This window comes from Panthera leo, chromosome A2 (genome assembly GCF_018350215.1).
Source record: "Panthera leo isolate Ple1 chromosome A2, P.leo_Ple1_pat1.1, whole genome shotgun sequence".
NCBI classification, from domain to species: domain Eukaryota; kingdom Metazoa; phylum Chordata; class Mammalia; order Carnivora; family Felidae; genus Panthera; species Panthera leo.
In genome coordinates, this window is record NC_056680.1 from 117,028,272 (window position 1) to 117,039,297 (window position 11,026).

Consider the following 11,026-nt stretch of genomic DNA (forward strand, 5'->3'; position numbering starts at 1 on the left):
AAGATGAAAGGTCTTACCAATGAGAAGTGAACTTGCTAAAGTACACCTTTCAATGAATTTGGACAAAACTGAAAAATGTTGTTGATATCAGATCCTTAGGCTGATTACTGAAGTGTTCGATTTTTCAGTATGTCAATTCATCACTGTCTCCCCGGTTATATTTAACACTTTCTCCTGTTTCCAGTGTGTCTGCTGAGACAGGCAATTGCTGTCACATGGTATCTGCCTCTCAGGAAGGTCAGTAGACTCTTTGGGGGGCCGCGGTTTCTGTCCCCCTGCCGCCTCGATTCTTTCTCAGGTAGCGCTAACAGCAGGTGGAGCCTCAATGTCTTGCAGGATCTAAAATATTAATAAGATCAGGGCTTTTATCCTTCAAACAGGTTAGCCTTTCCTTTTAGAGCCTCTGCAAAAATGTCTGATCTGTTAATTTATAACACTGGCTCTCCAGGAAGACCTGCCACCACTTAGAGATACCGAAACACCACTTTGTACCAGGGGCCTTCCTTTTCGTTTTGTGCAAGTGCTCGTTCACCTTTTAAATCACTCATTTTTCAGAGACACTTGAATGAGTCTAATTCCATTTTGAGATGAGAGGTCTTGGGGTGCGTTTTAATAAATAGTTGATGGGAATGCTGGCCCTGGGGGTCATTCTTATTTGCAAAATTAGGGATGGCGTCTCTGAGGCAGGTTTGACTTTCTGGAAGAAGCAGTGTTTATAAATGCACGCAGTACTCAGGTGCAGGGTTTGCTCTCCTTTCCAGAACATGGTGGTGATCCACGGTTTTATTTTTAGAAGCACTGATTAAATTGCAGAGCACTGCTGTGTGGTACCAATTAACCATTGTGTATTCAATGGTGGGGTGGTTTTTTTTTTTTTTTTTTGTGGAAAGCAAAATTCTCTTTTTGCATATATGCTGCAGAAAATATATATATGGTGTGCAATTCAGGTCTTTTTAAGAGACAGTGATGGCATTAGTTTAGCTATCCCACTCTAGTCGGGCAATGAGCATCAATTTTGTTAATTAAGAATTTTAGGCTCTGTAAATTCATAGTACAATTACAATTTACCTTGTTTGGAAGAGGGTCTTTACCCCATGTCACCATTAGCAGAATGTCCACTTTTATCATCTGCTGACCATTTCAAAGGCAGAGGAATTTTAGAGGAAGAGTCACCGTTTCTTCTTCCGCATTGAAATTTCTCATTAAATGTCAATTGTTGGTCAGCAGAATGGAACCATGAAGACTTTTGACTTAAATCAATCTCCCTCTGTCTCTCTCTCTCTCTTTCTTTCTTTCCCTCCCTTTTTCTTCCTCCCTCCATCTCTCTCTCCCTTTCTTTCCTCCTTCCTTCCTCCCTCTCCTTTTCTCTCTCTTTCTCTCTCTCTCTCTCTCTCTCTCCCTCCCTCACTCTCTTCTTTCCTTCCTTCCTTCCTTCCTTCCTTCCTTCCTTCCTTCCTTCTTTTCTCTCTCTCTTTCTCTCCTGAAAAAGCCAATTCATCAGGTAGGAAAGGACTGCCTTTTGCAGTCTCAGGTCCTGCCAGAGACAAATGACTGTAAAAATTTAAAATCAATCATTAACAGATTAGCTGTTGGTCCAAAGTAAATAGCAATCAGCTTATTAGGCATCAGGCAGAGTGAGATAAAGGGGAAGAAGTATTGAAAATGAGGATGTTGTCTGGGGCTCTGCTCGCGGGCCGCACACAAGGAAGCTGCTTCTTTGTGACTCTAATTACAAATGGAAAACAAGGTAGTTGGCTGAATAAGTTGAGTCCCTGGTTGTGTTAAACAGAGTCCCGTGGTTTTCTGTTCTGTGTCATGGCTTTATTCACCTTGATTAGCATGGAAGTTGGCTGTGCTCCTGGTTGTTTTCCTTTTTTGTCTTCTAAGCAAGATCTGTCAACTGCTGTGCAGTTGACTCTGCAAAACAGCCCAGAAATTGTGGCTGAGACTCTTTAGTTTCAGGAACCGGACCTTTCTCACCCTTTTGCACATTTAGTTCAAATCTCATTATTGGTTGGGTTGAACTTGGGAAGCAAAGGGATGGTTCATGTTCACGAGCTGCTTCCCTTCCAGCTTCAGGTGGATGAGCCACCATTCGGCGAATGCCACGGTAATAATGTTGCAAGCAAGATCCACCAATGGACTCTAAGATCAGCAGGTGAAGGTTTGAGAAGAAAGGATATTTGTATAATCGTAAAGTATCTTTCTCAAGATTTTATTAATTATATAGGAAAAACAGTAACTTGACAGTGGTAAAATCCAGCAGATACTCCCTTCCACCGAGTGATTAAGTAATAAGTGATCGCTAGTAATAAGACAGTTCCCCCCACCCCCCTATTCCCATGATGCACTGAGAAGGAGCCAACATTGTTTTTATGGTATTCTTACTAAAAATGCATAACCTCATTCCAAATATGAATAAACATCAGGCAAATCCATTCTTTAAAAATTTTTTTTAATGTTTATTTTTGAGAGAGAGAGAGAGAGAGAGAGAGAGAGAGCCAGGGAGGGGCAGAGAGGGAGGGAGATACAGAATCCAAAGCAGGCTCCAGGCTCTGAGCTATCAGCACAGAGCCCAGCACAGGGCTCGAACTCACCAACCATGAGATCATGACCTGAGCTGAAGTTGGACGCTCAACCGATTGAGCTACCCAGGTGTCCCATGTTCTGAAAAATAACTGACCAGCAATCTTTAAAGTGTCAAGGACATGAATGTCAAGGAAGACTAAGGAATTGTCATGGATTTGAAGACGCTAAGGAGACAAAACATTGTGGGTGGGATTCTGGACTGGGTCCCAGAACAGAAAAAGGACATTAGTAGAAAAACTGATGAAATCCAAAGAAATGTTAGTACTGGGTGAAGGGAATATGGGAACTGTCTGTACTAGTTTTGCAAATTTTCTGTAGGTCTAAAGTTATTTCAAAATAAAAAACTGAAAAAAGAAAAAAGAAAGATAAAGAAAAACAAGACACGATGCTCTGAGTGAAAAAATAAATAAATAAAAGGTGTGAGATCCAAAAGCTGCCACTGTAAAACCCAGCTGGTAGCCCGTGCAGGTTTTAGGTTTTATTCACACCTTGTGCTTTATTTTAGCCAAAGCTGGAGTAGACCGCTGCTTTCAATGGGAAAAAATAAAACAAAACTCTTTGTGTGGGGCCCTTCCTCACAGTCTCTTGTGAATAGCACAATAAGATTATCGTTTGTTGATGAGTGCGTTCGCTAAAGGTCGGCAAGGACCATCCCAGCTCGTGGAGTGTTGCATTCTGAAATTTGTGTGACTTGAATTTCCAGTTTGTGTGGATTGTATTATGTCGTCCGTTCTCAAGGGTCTGCAGGCTGGCTGGGGCTGGCTCTGCTTCAGTGTGTGGGTCTGGGTCGGCTCTGACTTGGGCCAAGGGACTAATTGGGACGTAATCTTCTCAGAGTGGTGGTAGAAGGGTAAGAAGGCAAGTCCCACCACGCAAGCACATTTCAAACCTCAGCCTGTGGCCCATCTAACACTTCGCGGTCAAAGCCATTCACATGGCATGCCCAAAGTCAGAGTGGGGAGCTACACTCCTCGCATGGAGGTTACGGGGATAAAATACATGTATTTTTTAAGTTTATTTATTTATTTTGAGAGAGAGAGAGAGAGAGAGAGAGAGAGAGAGACAGGCAGAGAGAGAGAGAGAGAGGGAGAGCAAAAGAATCCCAAGCAGGCTCAGCCCTGCCTGTGCAGAGCCTGATGCCGATGCTCAGACTCGCAAACCATGACCTGAGGCGAAATCAAGAGTCAGATACTTAACTGCCCCCAAGTACCTATTTTTGATACTATATCTAATCAATTTCTGGCCTTTTCCGCTTCCACCACGTGGCTACTTCTGGCCTGCTCCACAGAGCCTTCTTCCTTTGCTTCAGTGTGGCTCCTGAAAGATGGACCTGCTCCCACGGATGGGATCAGTTTTCATGGGTACTGTGACTGCTCGGGGGTTTCTCGGAAGTGAGTTCCAGAACATTGTTGCTTGAGCGCTTTGGTGTTAAAGGTACGCACGGAGGTCCTCTTCTCAGTTCCTACCCAGGTATGTAGATACCATCAGGTCAGCTGGGGCAGGTGGGTCTAGGAACCTGGCCCCATCCGTTACCCAGGATCACCACTCCTACGTGGCTCTCTTGCCCCCTTCACAGACTGGCTTGCCCTGCCAGACCCCAGCCCACACGGTAAGGAAGTTCTTTCCCGCCATCTCTCCACCCTCCCCCTCAACCTGGCTTCTCTCATGCCCTCCCTTCTCAAGACAGGCACAAAACTGTCTGACCAACAGTTCACGTTTGTTGACTCGTTGGTTTAGGTTTCTCCAGGAGGTTCCTTGCTTCACCCAGATCAGTGGGTGCAGTTAGTGACTTGTCGGGAGACCTAGTCCTCTGTCCCAGAATTCTAGTGTCTCGAACCACAGAGACCATCTTATTTATCTTCCACCCGCTGCGGTGAGTTACGTGTGACCCCATATAACTTCAGTTATCAAAAGGCATTTGTTCAAAGGAGCTAAACTTCTGAGTCTTTCATGTTCTGACCCAACCTTATTTCCTCTGATTCTCCAGTGTTTTCTGTTCACTGGATCTGGCCACTTTTCTCATTGCTCCAAGGTCACAGTGTTACTGGTAACCATGGTCTAGACTTCTCACTTCCTGAGGAGCCCTTCCTCTCCTGTCCTCCAAGCAAATCCCGCCTGCCCCTCAGGGCTCAGATGGAATTCACCTACTGTGTGAAACTTTGCTTGCTCTTCCTGTCTTAGGGGGGTTCTCCATTGTTCTAGGCTCTGAAGCACACACAGTTTCAACTACAACTTGACCTTTAGTAGTTCTTTTGTTTTCGTAACTGCATACATAATGTAACAACATAAATTATCTTAACTAACTAGTTAGATTATAACCTTATTGTGGTCAGAGGCCCCCAACACTTGTTCTGTATCCTCCCTGGCCAGGAAGAGGATTTTAAGCACAAAGTAGGAATTCAAGACATTCACAACCAGCTGCAAAATGTAAATCACAAAATAAATCCTTTGCTTTCTCCTAAAATAACAGACAAAAGCTAACAAGGAAAGTGAATCAAGAAAGATCAGGCAAAATAACTTCAGTGTGGATATACAACATTTTAAAAGAAATAGTAATTGAATTAGGAAGAAAATGGGTACTTTGAAGAGGAAAAGGACATTCTTCACAAAGAAAAACTTATTGTGGATTTATTTTTCTCAGATGATGAATCAATACTAACTATTCCAAACTCTTATCTAAATGTAATAATAGGTTCTGTTTCCCCAGTATTTTGTAGCTAAGGGAGGGCAGACATCATTTATCTCTCTCCATGTTATAGGAAGATAAGAAACCGAGGGTCACAGCATGTATATGCTTTGCTCAGCATCTCAGCTGCTAAATGACAAAACCGGGTCTAAGTTGTCTTCTGGCTTCAGGACCAGGGTTCTTCCCCCCCCCCCCCCCCCCCACCCCCCCAACCTCTGCCACAAACCCTGCTCCTTGAGGATGAGTCCCTTCTTTCTTTCACTCTCCCAGGATAATTGTATAGCTCTGGTAAAAGATCTATCACGATGAAGATGAATTGAGCTATCTGGTAAACATTTTAGGGAAAGAGAGGAGCTAAGTTGGAATGTGAGTGGATTGTGGTGTTGGTGACCAGCTGGCATTTTAACTGATGACATAATTACTTCTCATAACACAGAGCACCAATCATGGGGTGATGGTAATGGACAGAGGCTCTTAAGTAGTTACAGGTATGGATAAAAGCGACCACCCTTCATTAATAAAGGCGGGTGCTGGAATCTGCATGTCACTGGTAGCTGGGATGATATTAGGGTGGTAAGTTTTTGGCCCAGTCTGACATTCAGGTCCTCTATCACATCTGTGATCTGCCTTTCTGGCCCTTTCTTCCCCTACTTCCCTTTACTTAGCTTACCACCCAGCTCACCTGAGATATCCAGGACTCTCCAAACACAGTCCCTCCTTTATTCCTGTCTCCCTGAGTTTACACACCTCCTGTCACTTTCTGCCCTATGATCCAGCTCAAAGGCTACTTTTTCCAGAAAGCCGCCCTGCTTCCCTGGCAGGAAGTGGGTTCCCCTGCTTCTAAACCCCCGAGTGCTTTCTTTCCCTGCACTTCTCTGATGGCCATTGCCATGTACTATCTTTGTTACGGTGTCGGTTTCTTTCTCCTTTGTGAGTGCAAAATCTTAAAAGAAGGTTTATCAGAGCTTAGCAAAGTGCTGGGCACTTGGCAACCCTCGGTGTAAACACTGCTTAGGAAAGTGACAGAATGAGCAAATGAATGGATGTCTTATGTAGCCTGCCAAATTTTTTAATGCAAAATTTTCATATTATCAGTAGAATCACTATTCTCTTTTTAGGATATGAAAAAAGTATCATTTCACCCAAGATATGTGCTTTATCCGTCTCTCCAAAAACTGTCCTACGTTAGCAGTTAAGAACAGCTTATGGGGGGCGTCTGGGTGGCTCAGTTACTTAAGCTTCCGACTCTTGATCTCAGCTCAGGTCTTGATCTCAGGGTCGTGAGTTCAAGCCCCACATTGGGCTCCACGTTGGGTGTGAAGTCTACTTACAAGAAAGAAAAGAACAAGAAGAACATCAGAAAGAAGGGGGAAATTAACCAAACTGAGGGATACATTTACTAAGCACTGCCATTAAATAAAATGCCCTGCCATTATATCTGAAAGCTCATTAGCATAGAAATGGGATTTTTAAAACACTGGGTTTTGTACTTGTTTCTCATGGATATTTACATTTACTTATTTAAACAGTTGCACCAAATATAGACGTGACTTAGGGTTGAAGATCCTGTTCCCTCCCTTTCGAAAGACTTCCTCCTACATAGGGAGTGTATCTATCTATGTTCTACAGTGTGCTGACATTAGAACAGCCTTGTCCAATAGAACTTTCTAAGATGATGGAGACGTTCTATGTCTGCGTGTCCAGGGCGTGTCCAGGATGGCACCACTAGCCACGTGTGGCCACTAAGCCCTTGAAATGTGCCAGAGTGGCTCAGGAACTGAATCCCAAATTTTATTTAAATTATTTTAAATTAATTAGTGTAAGTGTAAATAGCCACACGTGGCTAGTGGCTACTATATTGGACAAGTCAGATTTAGGGCCTCCAACACGTAGCTGGAACCCATGAACCACGAGTTCATGACCTGAGCTGAAGTCAGATGCTTAACAGACTGAGCCACCCAGGCACCCCCCCGCCCCCCCGCCAGTCTACATGTTTCTGAGTTCAGTTTCCTTTGTCCAGCTTTTTATTTAAAGGCCACATGCCTTTAAATAAAGGGGTCCTACCAGTTCTGTCTATGCTGTTGTCAAAATTATCGTTGACAGCTTCTTTAATTCTCCACGAAGATGAGGAGTCTGCCGGGGATAACTATTATTAAGTAGGGATTTCCCTGTAAATTACTGATATCCGAAAGGGATACCTTCCACCGCAGTGATCTTGTTCACACGCACAGCTTTGTTGGGAGAGACTTTTGTTTTGGTGATGAGTTGCTACCATTTTGTTCTATGGGGTCGAGAGCGTCTATTTTCATATTGGAACTGGTGCCATCCCTGCCTGAACTTGTTGGATGTTCTGAAGCAAAAGAACTACTTGCTTGCTCCTCTCCGAAAAATTCTTGTTAATGAGGCCCACGCAGGTGAGCAAGGCGTTCAAGTGAAGAAAAAAAAAAATCCACAAAACAAAAATAAATCCACTCTATGAGGAAGTGAGGCTGGGAAACAAGGCATACTTGTTTTGGGCGGGGGAGTTGGGGGGAGCCTTGGAGCATCTCATAGAAGCTTTATTCTCATGCATAAAGATGGAGATTAGAATGAAAAAAATAAGAATTTGGTTTAGAGCGGCAAGTTTATATCTGTGCTGTTTCCTGACCCTTTAGCAGAAAGCCGGCCATTTCCCTGGAAGCGCGGTGGCGTCATTTCAGGGCCCTTCGGTGCAGGAGTAACATCCAGCAGCCCTCCTGCCCTCACCTTCAGAGGCCACCCCACCCGCACCGCAGCCTCAACTTGCCACAAGCAGGGGCACCATTAATGGCCCTGCAACATCCAGGGGGACCGCATTGTAGCAGTCGTTCATTTTTTTTTGGGGGGGGGGGAGGGGTGGTAATTACCAGCACATGATTATTTTATTTTGTCTGAATTATTTACAATGGGAGGAAGCAGTTTGGAGGGGAGGGGATGTGAAAGAGCGTGTTCAACGCTCGCTCGCATTGATTCTACCCAGAGCGAGAAGAGCAAACCTATTAAGAAGAAAAATCACTTCCTTTTCTTCTTCTCTTTCCTCTCCTACCCCCCCCCCCCCCCCCCCCCCCCAGGTCTTAGAAATAAATAAATAATGCAGAGTGAAGTCCTGGTGGCTGCAGGGAGGGGACGGCCACTGGGGACTGGTTCCCATGACCGCAGGTGAGCTCTCGGCCTCTTCCGTTCCCTCCCCCCGCGCCGCATCTTGCGTGTTGGTGGATAATGAGCATCGCGTATGGATTTAAATCCCATTGAGAGGATGTTCTGTTATGGAACCTGTAATCAGGCCAGTTGGGCTTTAACCCTATAGATGCCATTCCCTTGTTTTTACACTTAAGAGTTACGGTCTGGGACTTCCAAAAGAACTTGCAGATGGTGAATACAGGCAAACACAGGGCACGAGGGCCCCTTTGGGGGTAAAACAGAATGGAAGCCGCCAGAAGGAAGCAGGGTGACTAGAACCGTTGGCCAGTGGGATCCGTGGTGGTTTTGTGCTTCCACTGCTAGGTAGAGTCATGTCTGTGAGAAGAGGTGCTATATCTTTGGGGCAGGATACTGCATTCTTATATGAAGAAAACGGACAGATATGTAAATAGAGGAGACTGCCCCTCAGACCTGACTCTACTGCATATCTTTAAACAGAAATATCTGCAAAGCAGTGCCCTGGCATAACTGAAGAGAAGGAACCAGCACCTTCTAAATTCCTGCTGCCACCAATGTGTGTGGGTGAGCCACCTGAGGGAAAAGGGATGGGGCCCTAAGCAAAGTAGTGGCTTTGTTCAGATTTTCTTCATTGAAGAACTTTTTCTTTCTTTCTTTCTTTTTAAATACATTTTTTTAATGCTTATTTATTTTTGAGAGAGAGAGACACACACACACAGAGGATGAGCAGGGGAGGGGCAGAGAGAGTGGGAGACATAGAATCCGAAGCAGGGTCCAGGCTCTGAGCTGTCAGCACAGAGCCTGATGTGGGGCTGGAACCCTTGAACCATGACATCATGACTTGAGCTGAGGTCGGATGCTTAACCGACTGAGCCACCCTGGAGCCCTGAACTTTTTTTTTTTAAGTTTATTTATTTTGACACAGAGAGAGAGAGAGAGAGAGAGAGAGAGAGAGAGAGAGAGAGAGAGAGAAGAGTGCATCGTCAGCATGGGCCTGACGTGGGGCTTGAACCTACGAACTGTGAGATCATGACTTGAGCTGAAACCAGGAGTCAGACCCTTAAGCAACTGAGCGCCCCTTCTTTTAAGAACTTTTGAATAAAATGTTAAATTACCTTCAAATTCGTAATACATATGCATTAGAAGATTTTGAGATAGAACGAATGTCTATGCATCCACCCCCTCCAAATTAAGAAATAGAGTACATTATATTTCTTCCACTGAGGCTCCAAAACACCCTTTTTACTCCCAGAGGTAACCACTATCATAATTTTATGCATATAATGCTCCCAATATGCATATAACTATTTGTATGTTGACGATGTGATTTTTTTTCTATTATGGCTTTGTTTTCAAGTTCTGCTTATTTAAACTTCTCTCATGCTTCTGCTTTTTGGAAACAAATTTTCTGGGTTGGAACTATATGTAAATGGAACTGGACTGTTATATACTTCTATGAATTGTTTTTTCACCCAGTATTATATTTGTGAGATTTGTCTAAGTTGATACCTATAACATGCTTTCTTCATACTCTATTATTATTCTGTTATTCTGTTGTGTGAATACTCTAAGACTTATTTTATCCATCCTTTTTAAAATGTTTGTTTGTTTGTTTATTTATGTTTATTTATTTTTGAGAGAGAGAGAGAGACAGAGTGAGAGCCAGGGAGGGACAGAGAGAGGAAGACACAGAATCCAAAGAAAGCTCCAGGCTCTGGGCTGTCAGCACAGAGCCTGATGTGGGGCTTGAACTTACACATCATGAGATCATGACCTGAGCCAAATTGGATGCTTAACTGACTGAGCCACCCAGATGCCCCTAAATGTTTATTTATTTTGAGAGAGAGAGAGAGAGCACATGTGCATGCACATGTCTAAGCATCGTACTCTTGATTTCAGCTCAGTTCATGATCTCATGATTCATGGGATCCAGCCCCACGGTGGGATCTGTGCTGACGTGAGCCACCCGGGCGCCCCTATCCATCCTTTTCTTGATGACCATCTAGATGTTTCCACTTTTTGTTATTACAAGCCATTTTTCCATAAATACTCTAATCCAATCTAGTCTCTTGGTCTAAACATTTCTCTGTTGTATATGCCCAAGAGTAGTGTCGCTAGCTCATAGGGAAGGAGCATCTTCAGGCCAAGATCTGAGTGGTTGTCCAAGATGCACTCCCAATAGCACTGTTTAATAAGGACTCAAAAATGTGAATCAACCAGAGGCTAATTCAGCAGTTCTCAAATAATCTGAGTTAAGAGGAAAGAGAGACAACCTGGTTAAGAAGAATCCCCAGATAATGATGGTAGGGACATGATGTTGGCCAGGCATTATTCTCAACACTTCAAACATGCGGACTTGTTTCACTTTTATAATTACTCTAAGAGGTATGTACTATTATCCTTACCTGCAGGTAAAAACAAAACAAAACAAAACAAAACAAAACAAAACAAAACAAAACAAAAAACCGAGCACCGAAAAGTTAAGTAGCTTGGCTGGTAAATGTAGGATCTGGAATTTGAACCGTTGTTCTGAACCCTATGCCTCATTTTAGCCATTAACCTATGAGTTCACTC